At 38.6% G+C, this 12,732-nt stretch overlaps 1 protein-coding gene across 14 annotated transcripts in view; it reads left to right on the forward strand.

The window, feature by feature from the left end:
* The window catches only part of GPHN (gephyrin), a 624,049-nt gene that overhangs the window by 546,728 nt on the left and 64,589 nt on the right, over positions 1–12,732 (forward strand). The gene's annotated exons all lie outside the window — the stretch shown is intronic.

The raw sequence follows: 12,732 nt of genomic DNA on the forward strand, positions 1-12,732 counted from the left end.
CATGGGCAGATATCGGAAGATAAACGAAAGGGGGGAGGGAGACTTTGGGATCCTGCTTCCCGCACTGGGGACAGGGCACAGACTCGCAGACTGGTAGCAGTGGGGAAAGGACTTTAGGGCAGCCCCCCAGACTGAACCCTGGAGCTGCAGGATCGCGCATGTGAACTGAGGGCAGCTGGCGGTTTTAGAAGCACAAAGGGCAAAAATGTGCCTGGACCTGGAAGCAACAGCTGAGAGCGCTGCTAAGGGGCGCACAACCCAGGACACTGCAGTTTCTAGCAGCACAGACAGAAACGGAGATAGTGTGGCCTGGAGAGCTCACTGAAACACAGACTGCAATCTGTCGATCTCTGTTCTGAGGCAGAGGGATGGAAACAGTCTCTTCTGCTCTGAGTCTAGGAAGAGACTTGGAAAGCCCCCAGAGAACGAAAGCCCCCCAAAACCAGTTTTCACTGAGCCCATCCTCCCCCTCCCCCACAGGGGGCAGGACAACTCTGCCCAAACAGGGTTGCCTGAGTAACAGCGACGCAGGCCCCTCCCCCAGAAGACAGGCTAGGAGAACAAGAGGCCACAACCCTAAGGTCCCTATAAAACAGGTGCATCTTGCTTGGGTTGTGGTCAATAATTTAGACTCTGTACATTCCCTCAACCACCCTTCAACAGAATGACTAAGAGGAGGAACCCCCAAAATAGGAAAGACTCAGAGACTGTGACTTCTGCCACAGATTTATAAATGGATACAGATATAACCAAGATGTTGGAAATGGGCTTCGGGTAACAGTTACGAAGATGATAGCTAGAATGGAGAAATCAATTAATGGCAACATAGAGTCTCTAAGGGCAGAAATGAAAGCTGAACTGGCAGAACTTAAAAATGCTACAATGAGATCCAATCTAATCTAGATACTCTAACAGCTAGGTTAAACTAGGTAGAAGAACGAATTCATGATCTAGAAGACCAATTGATAGAAAAGAAGGAAAAAAGTCCTGGGAGAAACAGCTTAAAATCCATGAAAACAGAATTAGAGAAATAAGTGACGCCATGAAATGTTCCAGTGTCAGAATTATTGGGATCCCTGAAGGGATGGAGAGAGAGAGGACTAAAAGACATATTTGAGCATATCATAGCTGAGAACTTCCCTAATCTGGAGAATGAAACAAACATTCGTGTCCTAGAGGGAGAGAGGACCCCTCCCAAGATCAAGGAAGACAGACCAACGCCCTGGCATGTAATAGTAAAACTCGCAAATCTTAGAAACAAGGAAACCATCTTAAGGGCAGTTAGGGGGAAGAGATTCTTTACGTTCAGAGGGGGAAACATCAGAATAACAATGGACCTATCCACAGAGACCTGGCAAGCCAGAAAGGGCTAGCAAGACATATTCAGGGTACTAAACGAGAAGAACATGCAGCCAAGAATACTTTTTCCGGCAAGGCTGTCATTTAGAATGGATGGAGAATTGCAGAGCTTCCAAGACTGGCAGAAACTGAAAGAATATGTGACCACTAAGCCAGCCCTGCAAGAAATATTAAGGGGGGTTCTATAAAAGGAGGAAGACCCCAAGAGTGATATACAACAGAAATTTACAGAGACAATCTATAGAAACAAGGACTTTACAGGCAACAGGATGACAATAAATTCATATCGTTCAATAATCACTCTCAACGTGAACGGCCTAAATGCTCCCATAAAATGGCACAGGGTTGCAGATTGGATAAAAAGACAGGACCCATCCATATGCTGTCTACAAGGCACTCATTTTTTTAATTAATTTATTTATTTATTTGAGAGAGAGAGAGAGCAAGAGAGAGAGCACGAGAGGAGGGAGGGTCCAAGGGAGAAGCAGATTCCCCGCCGAGCAGGGAGCCCGATGTGGGACTCGATCCCAGGACTCCAGGATCATGACCTGAGCCGAAGGCAAACACTCAACCAACTGAGCCACCCAGGCACCCGTACAAGAGAACCTAAAGATACATCCAGACTGAAAGTGAAGGGATGGAGATCCATCTTCCATGCCAACGGACCTCAAAAGAAAGCTGGGAGAGCAATTCTTATATCAGACAAATTAGATTTTAAACTAAAGTCTGTAATTAGAGACACAGAAGGACACTATATCATTCCTAAAGGGTCTGTCCAACAAGAAGATCTAACAATTGTAAATATCTACACCCCCAACATGGGAGCAGCCAACTACATAAGCCAACTGTTAACCAAAATAAAGAGTCATATTGATAATAGTACGTTAATTGTAGGAGACCTCAATACTCCACTCTCAGCAATAGACAGATCATCTAAGCAGAAAATCAACAAAGAAACAAGAGCCTTGAATGACACATTGGACCAGATGGACCTCATAGATATATACAGAACATTCCACCCTAAAACAACAGAATACTCACTCTTTTCAAGCGCACATGGAACTTTCTCCAGAATAGACCGCATACTGGGTCACAAATCAGGTCTCAACCGATGCCAAAAGTTTGAGATTATTCCCTGCATATGCTCAGACCATAATGCTTTAAAACTGGAACTCAATCACAAGAAAAAATTTGGCAGAAATTCAAACACTTGGAAGCTAAAGACCACTCTGCTCAAGAATGTTTGGGTCAACCAGGAAATCAAAGAAGAACGTAAACAATTCATGGAAACCAATGAGAATGAAAACATCAGTCCAAAACCTATGGGATACTGCAAAGGCGGTCCTAAGGGGGAAATACATAGCCATCCAAGCCTCACTCAGAAAAATAGAAAAATCCCGAATTCACCAACTAACTTTACACCTTAAAAAACTAGAGAAAAAGCAACAAATGATGCATAAGCCATGCATTAGAAGAGAAATAATTAAAATTAGAGCAGAAATCAATGAATTAGAAACCAGAAACTCAGTAGATCAGATCAACAAAACTAGAAGCTGGTTATTTGAAAGAATTAATAAGATCGATAAACCATTGGCCAGACTTATCCAAAAGTAAAGAGAAAGGACCCAAATTAATAAAATTATGAATGAAAGGGGAGAGATCACAACACCAAGGAAATAGAAACAATTATTAGAAATTATTATCAACAACTATATGTCAATAAATTAAGCAACCTGGAAGAAATGGATGCCTTCCTGGAAACCTATAAGCTACCAAGACTGAAACAGGAAGAAATTGACAACCTGAATGGGCCAATAACCAGTAACGAGATTGAAGCAGTGATCAAAAACCTCCCAAAAAACAAGAGTCCAGGGCCTGATGGATTCCCTGGGGAATTCTACCAAATATTCAAAGAAAAAATAATACCTATTCTCCTGAAGCTGTTTCAAAAAATAGAAACAAAAGAAAGCTTCCAAACTCATTCTGTGAGGCCAGCATTACCTTGATCCCCAAATCAAGCAATGACCCCATCAAAAAGGAGAATTTCAGACCAATATCCCTAATGAATCTGAACTCCAAAATTCTCAACAAAATCCCAGCTAATAGGATCCAACAATACATTAGAAGGATCATCCACCATGACCAAGTGGGATTTATCCCCGGGATGCAAGGGTGGTTCAACATTTGCAAATCAATGAATGTGATAGAACATATTAATAAGAGGAGAGAGAAGAACCATTTGGTCCTCTTAATTGATGCAGAAAAAGCATTTGACAAAATACAGCATCCTTTCCTGATTAAAACTCTTCAGAGTATAGGGATAGAGGGAACATTCCTCAAGTTCATAAAATCCATCCATAAAAAACCCACAGCAAATATCATCCTCAGTGGGGAAAAGCTGAGAGACTTTCCCTTAAGATCAGGAACATGACAAGGATGCCCACTCTCGCCACTATTGTTCAACATAGTACTAGAAGTCCTAGCAACAGGAATCAGACAACAAAAAGAAATAAAAGGTATTCACATTGGCAAAGAACTCAAACTCTCTTTCTTCGCAGATGACACGATACTTTATGTGGAAAACCCAAAAGACTCCACCCCCAAATTACTAGAACTCATACAGCAATTCAGTAATGTGGCAGGATACAAAATCAATGCACAGAAATCAGTTGATTTCTTCTACACTAACAATGCAACTGTAGAAAGAAATATTAGAGAAACGATTCCATTTACAATAGCACCAAAAACCATAAGATACCTCGGAATAAACCTAACCAAAGAGGTAGAGGATCTATACTCTAGGAACTACAGAACACTCATGAAACAAATTGAAGAAGACACAAAAAGATGGAAAAACATTCCATGCTCCTGGATTGGAAGAATAAACATTGTTCAAATGTCTATGCTGCCCAGAGCAATCTATACCTTCACCGCCATCCCGATCAAAATTCCAATGACATTTTTCAAAGTGCTGGAACAAACAATCCTAAAATTTGTATGGAATCAGAAAAAAACCCTAATCTCCAAGGAAATGTTGAAAAAGAAAAACAAAGCAGGGTGCCTGGGTGGCTCAGTTGGTTAAGCGACTGCCTTCAGCTCAGGTCATGATCCTGGAGTCCCAGGATCGAGTCCCGCATCAGGCTCCCTGCTCAGCAGGGAGTCTGCTTCTCCCTCTGATCCTCTTCCCTCTCATGCTCTCTGTCTCTCATTCTTTCTCTCTAAAATAAATAAATAAAATCTTAAAGAAAAGAAAAGAAAAACAAAGTTGGGGGCATCACATTGCCTGATTTCAAGCTCTATTACAAAGCCGTGATCACCAAGACAGCATGGTACTGGCACAAAAACAGACATACAAACCAATGGAACAGAATAGAGAGCCCAGATATGGACCCACAACTCTATGGTCAAATAATCTTCAACAAAGCAGGAAAAAATAGACAATGGAAAAAAGACAGTCTCTTCAATAAATGGTGCTGGGAAAATCGGACAGCTATATACAGAAGAATGAAACTCGATCATTCTCTAACACCATACACAAAGATAAACTCAAAATGGATGAAAGACCTCAATGTGAGACAGGAATCCATCAAAATCCTAGAGGAGTACATAGGCAGTAACCTCTTCAACATCGGCCACGGCAACTTCTTTCAAGATACATCTCCAAAGGCAAGTGAAACAAAAGGGAAAATGAACTTTTGGGACTTCATCAAGATAAAAAGCTTCTGCACAGCAAAGGAAACAGTCAACAAAACAAAGAGGCAACCCACTGAATGGGAGAAGATATTTGCAAATGACACTACAGATAAAGGGCTGGTGTCCAAGATTTATAAAGAACTTCTCAAACTCAACACTCAGAAAACAAATAATCAAGTCAAAATGTGGGCAGAAGATATGAAAAGACACTTCTCTGAAGAAGACATACAAATGGCTAAGAGACACATGAAAAAATGTTCATCATCATTAGCCATCAGGGAAATTCGAATCAAAACCACATTGAGATACCACCTTACACCAGTTAGAATGGCAAAAATGGACAGGGCAAGAAACAACAAATGTTGGAGCGGTTGTGGAGAAAGGGGAACCCTCTTACACTGTTGGTGGGAATGCAAGCTGGTACAGCCACTTTGGAAAACAGTGTGGAGGTTCCTCAAAAATTTAAAAATAGAGCTACCCTATGACCCAGCAATTGTACTCCTGGGTATTTACCCCAAAGACACAGATGTAGTGAAAAGAAGGGCCATATGCGCCCCAATGTTCATAGCAGCAATGTCCGCAATAGCCAAACTGTGGAAAGAGCCAAGATGCCCTTCAACAGATGAATGGATAAAGAAGATGTGGTCCATATATACAATGGAATATTACTCAGCCATCAGAAAGGATGAATACCCAACTTTTACATCAACATGGATGGGACTGGAGGAGATTATGCTAAGTGAAATAAGTCAAGCAGAGAAAGTCAATTATCGTATCATTTCACTTATTTATGGAACATAAGGAATAGCATGGAGGACATCAGGAGAAGGAAGGGAAAAATGAAGGGGGGGAAATCGGTGGGAGAGATGAACCATGAGAAACTAGGAACTCTGAGAAACAAACAGGGTTTGAGAGGGGAGGGGAGGGGGAGATTGGTTAGCCTGGTGATGGGTATTAAGGAGGGCACATACTGCATGGAGCACTGGGTGTTATACGAAAACAATGGATCGTCATCACCACATCAAAAACTAATGATGTATTGTATGGTGACTAACATAAGATAATAAAATTTTAAAAAATAATAATAATAATACAGGTGAGGGGTACCTGAGTGGCACCATCAGTTAAGCAGCTGGCTCTTGATTTTGGCTCAGGTCATGATCTCAGGGTCCTGGTATCAAGGTGTGTAGGGCTTGCACTCAGTGAGGAGCCTGCTTTGGGATTCCCTCTCTACCTCTGCCCCTCCTGCCATCACTCACACACCTGCACATGTGTGCTCTCTCTCTCTCTCTCTCAAATAAATAAATAAATAGATCTTTAATAATAATAATAATGATGATGATGATGATAATAATACAGGTGAATCAAAGTGGAATTCTAAAAAATAAGTAATCCAGAGGAAGGGGGGAAAAAAAGGAAAGGAAAAAAGAAACAACAAAAAAGAACAAACAAAATATAAAATGGCAGATGTAAGCCCTAACATATCAATAATTACATTAAATATAAGTGGTCTACCTTATTTGTAATACCCAAAACTGGAAACAGCAATAGAAAGACATGAACTGTTGCTACATGCAGCAACCTGGATGGATCTCAATGGTATTATGCTGAGTGAGGAAAAAAAAAAAATCTTAAAAGTTTACACATTATATGATTCCATTTATATAACATTCTTAAAAAGACAAAATTATAAAGATGGAAAATGTATTAGTGTTCTCATAGGTTAGGGATGGAGAGGACGGAGAATGTGACTATAAAGAGATAGCATGAGGGATGTATCTTTGAGGTGATGAAACAGTCCTGTGTCTTGATTTGAGGTGGCAGGTTACAGAAATCTACATATGTGTTGAGGTGGAAAAAGAAGTATACATATACCTTATACCAATGTCAGTTTCCTGGTCTTAATATTATTCTATAGTTATATAAAATGTAACCATTGGGGAAACTGGGTGAAGGGTACAGAGACCTCTCTGTACTATTTGTATAACTTTCTGTGAATATATAATTACAGTTCTGAATGAGCTGGTGTTAAAACAATTTTTCTTTATAGATTTATTTATTGGGGCACCTGGGTGGCTCAGCTGGTTAAGCGTCTGACTCTTGGTTTAGGCTCAGGTCATGATCTCAGGGTTGTGAGATTGAACCCCACATTGGGCTCCATGCCAGTGGGGAGTCTGCTTGTATTCTCTCTCTCCCTCTCCTTCTTCCTCTCCCCCTGCTTATGCTTGCATGCTCTCGCTCTCTTGCTCTCTCTCTAAAATAAATAAATAAATCTTTAAAAAAACTAATTCATCTTGTAGGGGAGGAAAAAATATCTTTTTCCTCAAGCCTTTTAATGTCTCAAGTTCTAAATTTTGTTACCCCTATAACAAAAGACAGATTAGCAAGAGAAGAGACATACACATTTATTTAATATAAGTTTTATGTGACATAAGAGCCTTCCTAAGAAAACAAAGACCTGAAGAAATGTTAAACATGAGCCTTTTTATATTAGGCTTGATGAGTGGAAAGTCATGGAAAAAGATAATAGGATAAAGGGTATGAGGAAAGTGTAGTAAACTGAGGGAAACAGCAAGGCTTGTTCATTCAGATTCCTCTAGTCCCTTCATCTTCAGAGACAAGAATGCTCCTTTCCTCCAGGCATAAGGAGGGCACCTCTCACGTGAGGGTTTTATGACCTGCTTAAGGAGAAGATCAGAAAGTCCTTCCTACACATGCCATTTCTCAAATTCCTTCAGCTTGAAACATCCAGTGTTAACAGTTGCCATATTTTGGGGTAGCATGTCTTGGACCTCATCAGCCTCTTTTCACAGACACATATTCCATATCATCATTCTCAGACTTAGATGAACACAAATTTTGCTATCTTGTAGCAAAACCAGAAAAGGAAATTGAGAAGATTAAAATTTAACTAGAATATTGTTCTAGTATAATTTCTTACATACTATTAAAGTCAGGACAATATTTAAACCAAGATTATCAAATCAGTCTAATTTGTACAAAAAGGCATCATAATAGAAATAGAATGTGGACTTTTTTTCAAATACAATTTGTAAACCTCTGTATTTATAAGCCAAATTCTTAAATTATGTTTGGAAGGTCCAAATGTTCTTTTTTCTTATAACCCAGTAACCAAGGCAATTCGTTTAACTCTCAATTAAAACTTTTTTTCCCAGAGTTTAATCAAAAGCTATTTAGAGTAAGAACATGCTCCATTAGAGCTTATAATCTGACCTTTCTCCCCTCTCTTTGTGTTAGATCTGTTTATCTGGACTGAGTATTTTTTTTTTACTCTGCATATTTCTAAGGTGTGCCCATAATGACTAGAATTGGTTTTTGATCAATTAGTGAGTTGAGTTTTGTAGAAACGGGAGAAAGAAAAGTAGGAATGTATAAGGGAGATGCTTGCAAGGGATATGGAAAGAGTTACCACTATAAAAGTCTAATTATCCTCCCTTTGCAAAGAGAGAAAAGGTCTTAGATGCAGACAAACCCATTTCAAAACATAAAAAAGGGAAAGTGAGTCATTCTAGCCAATTTTAGGACCTTTGGTAATTCAATCAAGACCATGGGATTAAATCCCTGAAGAACAGAAACAAAGAAGGGTGTTTCTTAAAATAAACTGATTTCTTTTTTTTTTTTTTGGTTTTTTTTCATTATATTATGTTAATCACCATACATTACATCATTAGTTTTTGACGTAGTGATCCATGATTCATTGTTTGCGTATAACACCCAGTGCTCCATGCAGTACGTGCCCTTTTTAATACCCATCACCAGGCTAACCCATCCCCCCATCCCCCTCCCCTCTAGAACCCTCAGTTTGTTTCTCAGAGTCCATAGTGATTTCTCTTTTAGAAAGGAGACAGAGAACCTCCTCATGAGGGTTGCACAAAAAAATTTTAAATTTTTTACATTTTTATTTAAATTTTATTTTGAAGCTTGGCAAAACAATAAAAATGCTAATCTGCTTTGAATATTCATAAATGTATTCCCCTTTGTTGTCAACATGCTTTTAAGTGAATAAATGTGGTAATGTCATATGTACTCCAAAATGACCACTGGAATTCCGAATTGTTCTTGATGGGATGTGAGGGCGATCTGGCTGTGACATCTGTCACCCCATTGATCGCCAGGGTTGATTCGGCTGATCTGGCTGTCTAGGCGGGTGTCCCCTTCCTCCCCCACCGCTCTATGTGCGTCCCTCCTGAAGCTGCACGCTCGGTCGAAGAGGACGACCTTCCCCGATAGAGGAGGACTGTTCTTCGGTCAAGGGTATACGAATAGCTGCGCTCCCTTAGTAGAACCTCCAAACAAGCTCTCAAGGTCCAAATTATTCTTGATGAATTTGTGCTATTTATTTATTTATTTATTTTTAAGTAGGCTCCACGCCCAGTGTAGAGCCCAGCATGGGGTTCAAACTCAAAACCGTGAGATTAAGATCTGATCCAGCCACCCAGGCACCCCGAGTTTATACTTTTTAGAAAGATAAATGCAAGAAAAATAAAACAAGCCAGAGTTATGCCAGGAGGTGGCACAAGTTTATTATTAGATGAACACATGAATTCATTAGCTAAGGTCAGTCAAAAGGGAAAATATTGCTTATGTATTATGTCTAAAGTCTTAGCACTGAGGTTGAATCCCTAACAGGTGACCCTAAAAATCAGTGGAAAGAGGTAGAGATGGCTTCCAAAGCCAGTTTTTCAAACATAAAGAAAAGTTCTTACAGACACACAACAATGTAGCCAAATAAACTACATCTTTTTTGCTGACAAACAGAATGATTAGTATCAAATCAATGCTCTAGCACCTCTACAAGGAAAACAAAAATTCATACAAATTGGATCAGATAACCAAAAGTCCTCATAACCTTATTCTTACAAAAAACAAAATTGATATCAACTAGCTTTGGAAGCTCAACAAAAAAGGATTAGACCTTAAGCAAGTGCTGGACTTACCATCATAGACAAAGAATCTCCAAAGCAAAGAGGCTCAAGAGACCTCCATGAGGTGCAATGTAACCAATATGAGAACTGGTAGAAAGGGTTCTTGCCTAAGTCTTGGTGGGACCTACATGACTATCAAAGTCTTAATACAATGACCATCAGGGAAACCTGTTGATTATATAAAGCAGTGTATATTAACATTTCTGAGCAAGGGAGAGTATCACTGTGGCACAGTCCCGGTAGTGTCCCAAAAGGAGGAAATTAAGGACAATTAGAGGAGTTTGAGAACTGAAGTTGGTCATGAGAACTGGGGGTGGTTTTAAGGTAGAAGTTAGTAAGTAAGGTCTAGGCAGAGACTGATCAGATTTGTGAAATAGGTGATTCGCTGAAACAGTCTTATCTTTGGAGCACATGAGTTCATGTAGAGTTATCATGGTCTCAATTTGTCCTTGTTCTTGGAGCATATAAATCTAAACAAGTTTGTGTTAAAACAATTTGACTTCAGATAGTTGTTTGAGTTACATTTCATAGTTTGATACAGTTTATCTGTTATGCAAATAATAGTACAGTTTTGCAAATTGATGTTTCTGTTTTATTTCTCAGAAGGAAAGAGTTTGTAGGCAAGATAACCAATTATAAGGATTTGCAAACATTCAGACATATTGAATGTAAGGGGGGGCCTTGGTAAGAGCGTGACTGAAAACAGGGTCAAGGAGGAGATATATTAGGATGTTCTTAAGGATTGTAATCTTTGGGAAGATAGAGGACTACAAAGGGAAATAAAAAGAATCAAAGGTTTAATGTGTGAAAGTGCACCATTGATAAGAACAGAAGAAATTGAAATTTAATATATGGTAGACAGGAAAGTAACAAGGTATGGAGATGATTGTTTATATGTTTTTTTACTTTGTATTTTTCTTTCTTTTGTATTTTAACTGTGACAAGTTTCAGGCATCATTCCAAAGATGACCAGAAATATAGGATACCAGAAAATAAAATTAAGTTTTAAAAGGAAATATTGTGAATTTATTCTATATTCGGACTTATACTCCCATCCAGTTGCTTGTTTTCTTTGAAAATACTTAAAATGCACCGTAAATCCCACACCCTCATTTAACCAGGTATTATTTCATTATGTCAGTTTTACATATAAATAACTAGTTCTCCAATGATCTTTAATTGTTCTGTTATTTCGAGAACTGTTTGCAGCAAATAACAGAAAGGAATGTGAATGTCAAAGAAAACACCCTAATAAGAGGGACTCTTATTTAGTTGGTGGTCAGTACCCTTCTGTGAAAAAAAAAATTATATAACCACACAGTTTTCTTTCTGAAGCAATTTGTCTAATTAATGGAGTTAAAGAGCTGTAAGCCTTTGCCTTTATAAAATTATAATGACTTCAATAACTGTGTTAATTAAGATCAGAAAATTAATCTATATTAGCACTGCAGGAGCAATTTTCTAAGCTCTGTCAGTCACATGGTATCTGATTAAGTTAAATTAATGCAGTATTTGAAGGGAAGATTCCCAGGTGACACTGAATAAGATGATCAGTTTTTCTCTAGCTATTTTAAGGGGACAGTTGGTTGCAAAGCTACTACTTTTCCAATGCAAAGCCAAAGGTCCTGCCACATGGTATCACCACTGAGTCAGAAGGAAGATTGAAGGGCTAGAGGTTATTGTTTGGGAGAACTGAGATATGAAGAACTGAGTATTGTTTGGGAGAACTGAGATATGAAGCCCTGAGTATTGGTCATATTAATAGCCTACGTATCTAAAATGTGCAGGCTTGCCTTCAACCTCCTAAGATAATATTCCAGATTTCCTCACTTCCAAGATGTACTTTTTTTCATTTTATATTTCTGAAATCAAAGTCCATCTTGAAATTGATGTATAAATTAAAGTTGCGTTTTGGTAAAGTCTGCATGTGTTAAGGATCCCTACTCTTAAGTGTTTTATAACCTAATCTAAATCTGTATTCACACTATAGACTAATTCTATCTGTACTAGTATCTAGGAGTAAAATACGAGAACAAGTGGGGTAAAATATGCGCTCTTTAGGAAGAGAATCATATTTATTATATATTTACCCATATTAACTGAGTGTTCATTACCTCAATCAATCCTGACAACTACTTTTCAAGATAGTTATTATTACTATATGTTATAATCGAGAACATTAGGCATAATGTGTTTGGGTAACTTGAATTTGAATCTTGTCTGAATCCCAAGCTCTTCCTACTATACCACCCTGCCTCACTGGAACATCCTAACACAGAATAAGCTTCTAATTATTTTTTTCATAGACATATAATGGTAGATATTAAATCTCTAAAGAGTGACTCAATTCAGAGTCATGGAATAATTGTGCATATGTCTAGTTAAGTATTATTTGTTTAAGTTTGCTAATAAAGATACAAGACACCTGTCTCCCTCTCCTTCAAATAAGTTCAACTTCTTTGGTACTGTTGATCTCACTTCAGAAAAGAGATCAAAAAGCTTGAAAGAAGATATTAACAATCATTCTCTTCATACCTGAGAATATCATGTCACACAGTCTCTACCTCAGATGTTCTCAGTGAAAGACAAACTGGAAAATAATACTGGGAGGGATAAAGGAGGTTGTTTTATTTAGTTTATCCTGGTGAGCAACCACTGGGAAGGCCAATCTCTACAGAGCACTATTGTCAAACTGTAGCCAAAGCAGGTGTGATATTTGGCCTGCTGTTTAGTC

Source organism: Mirounga angustirostris, unplaced genomic scaffold (assembly GCF_029215605.1).
Source record: "Mirounga angustirostris isolate CCGP_5_RB_7025 unplaced genomic scaffold, mMirAng1.0.hap1 SCAF_9, whole genome shotgun sequence".
Lineage (NCBI taxonomy): Eukaryota > Metazoa > Chordata > Mammalia > Carnivora > Phocidae > Mirounga > Mirounga angustirostris.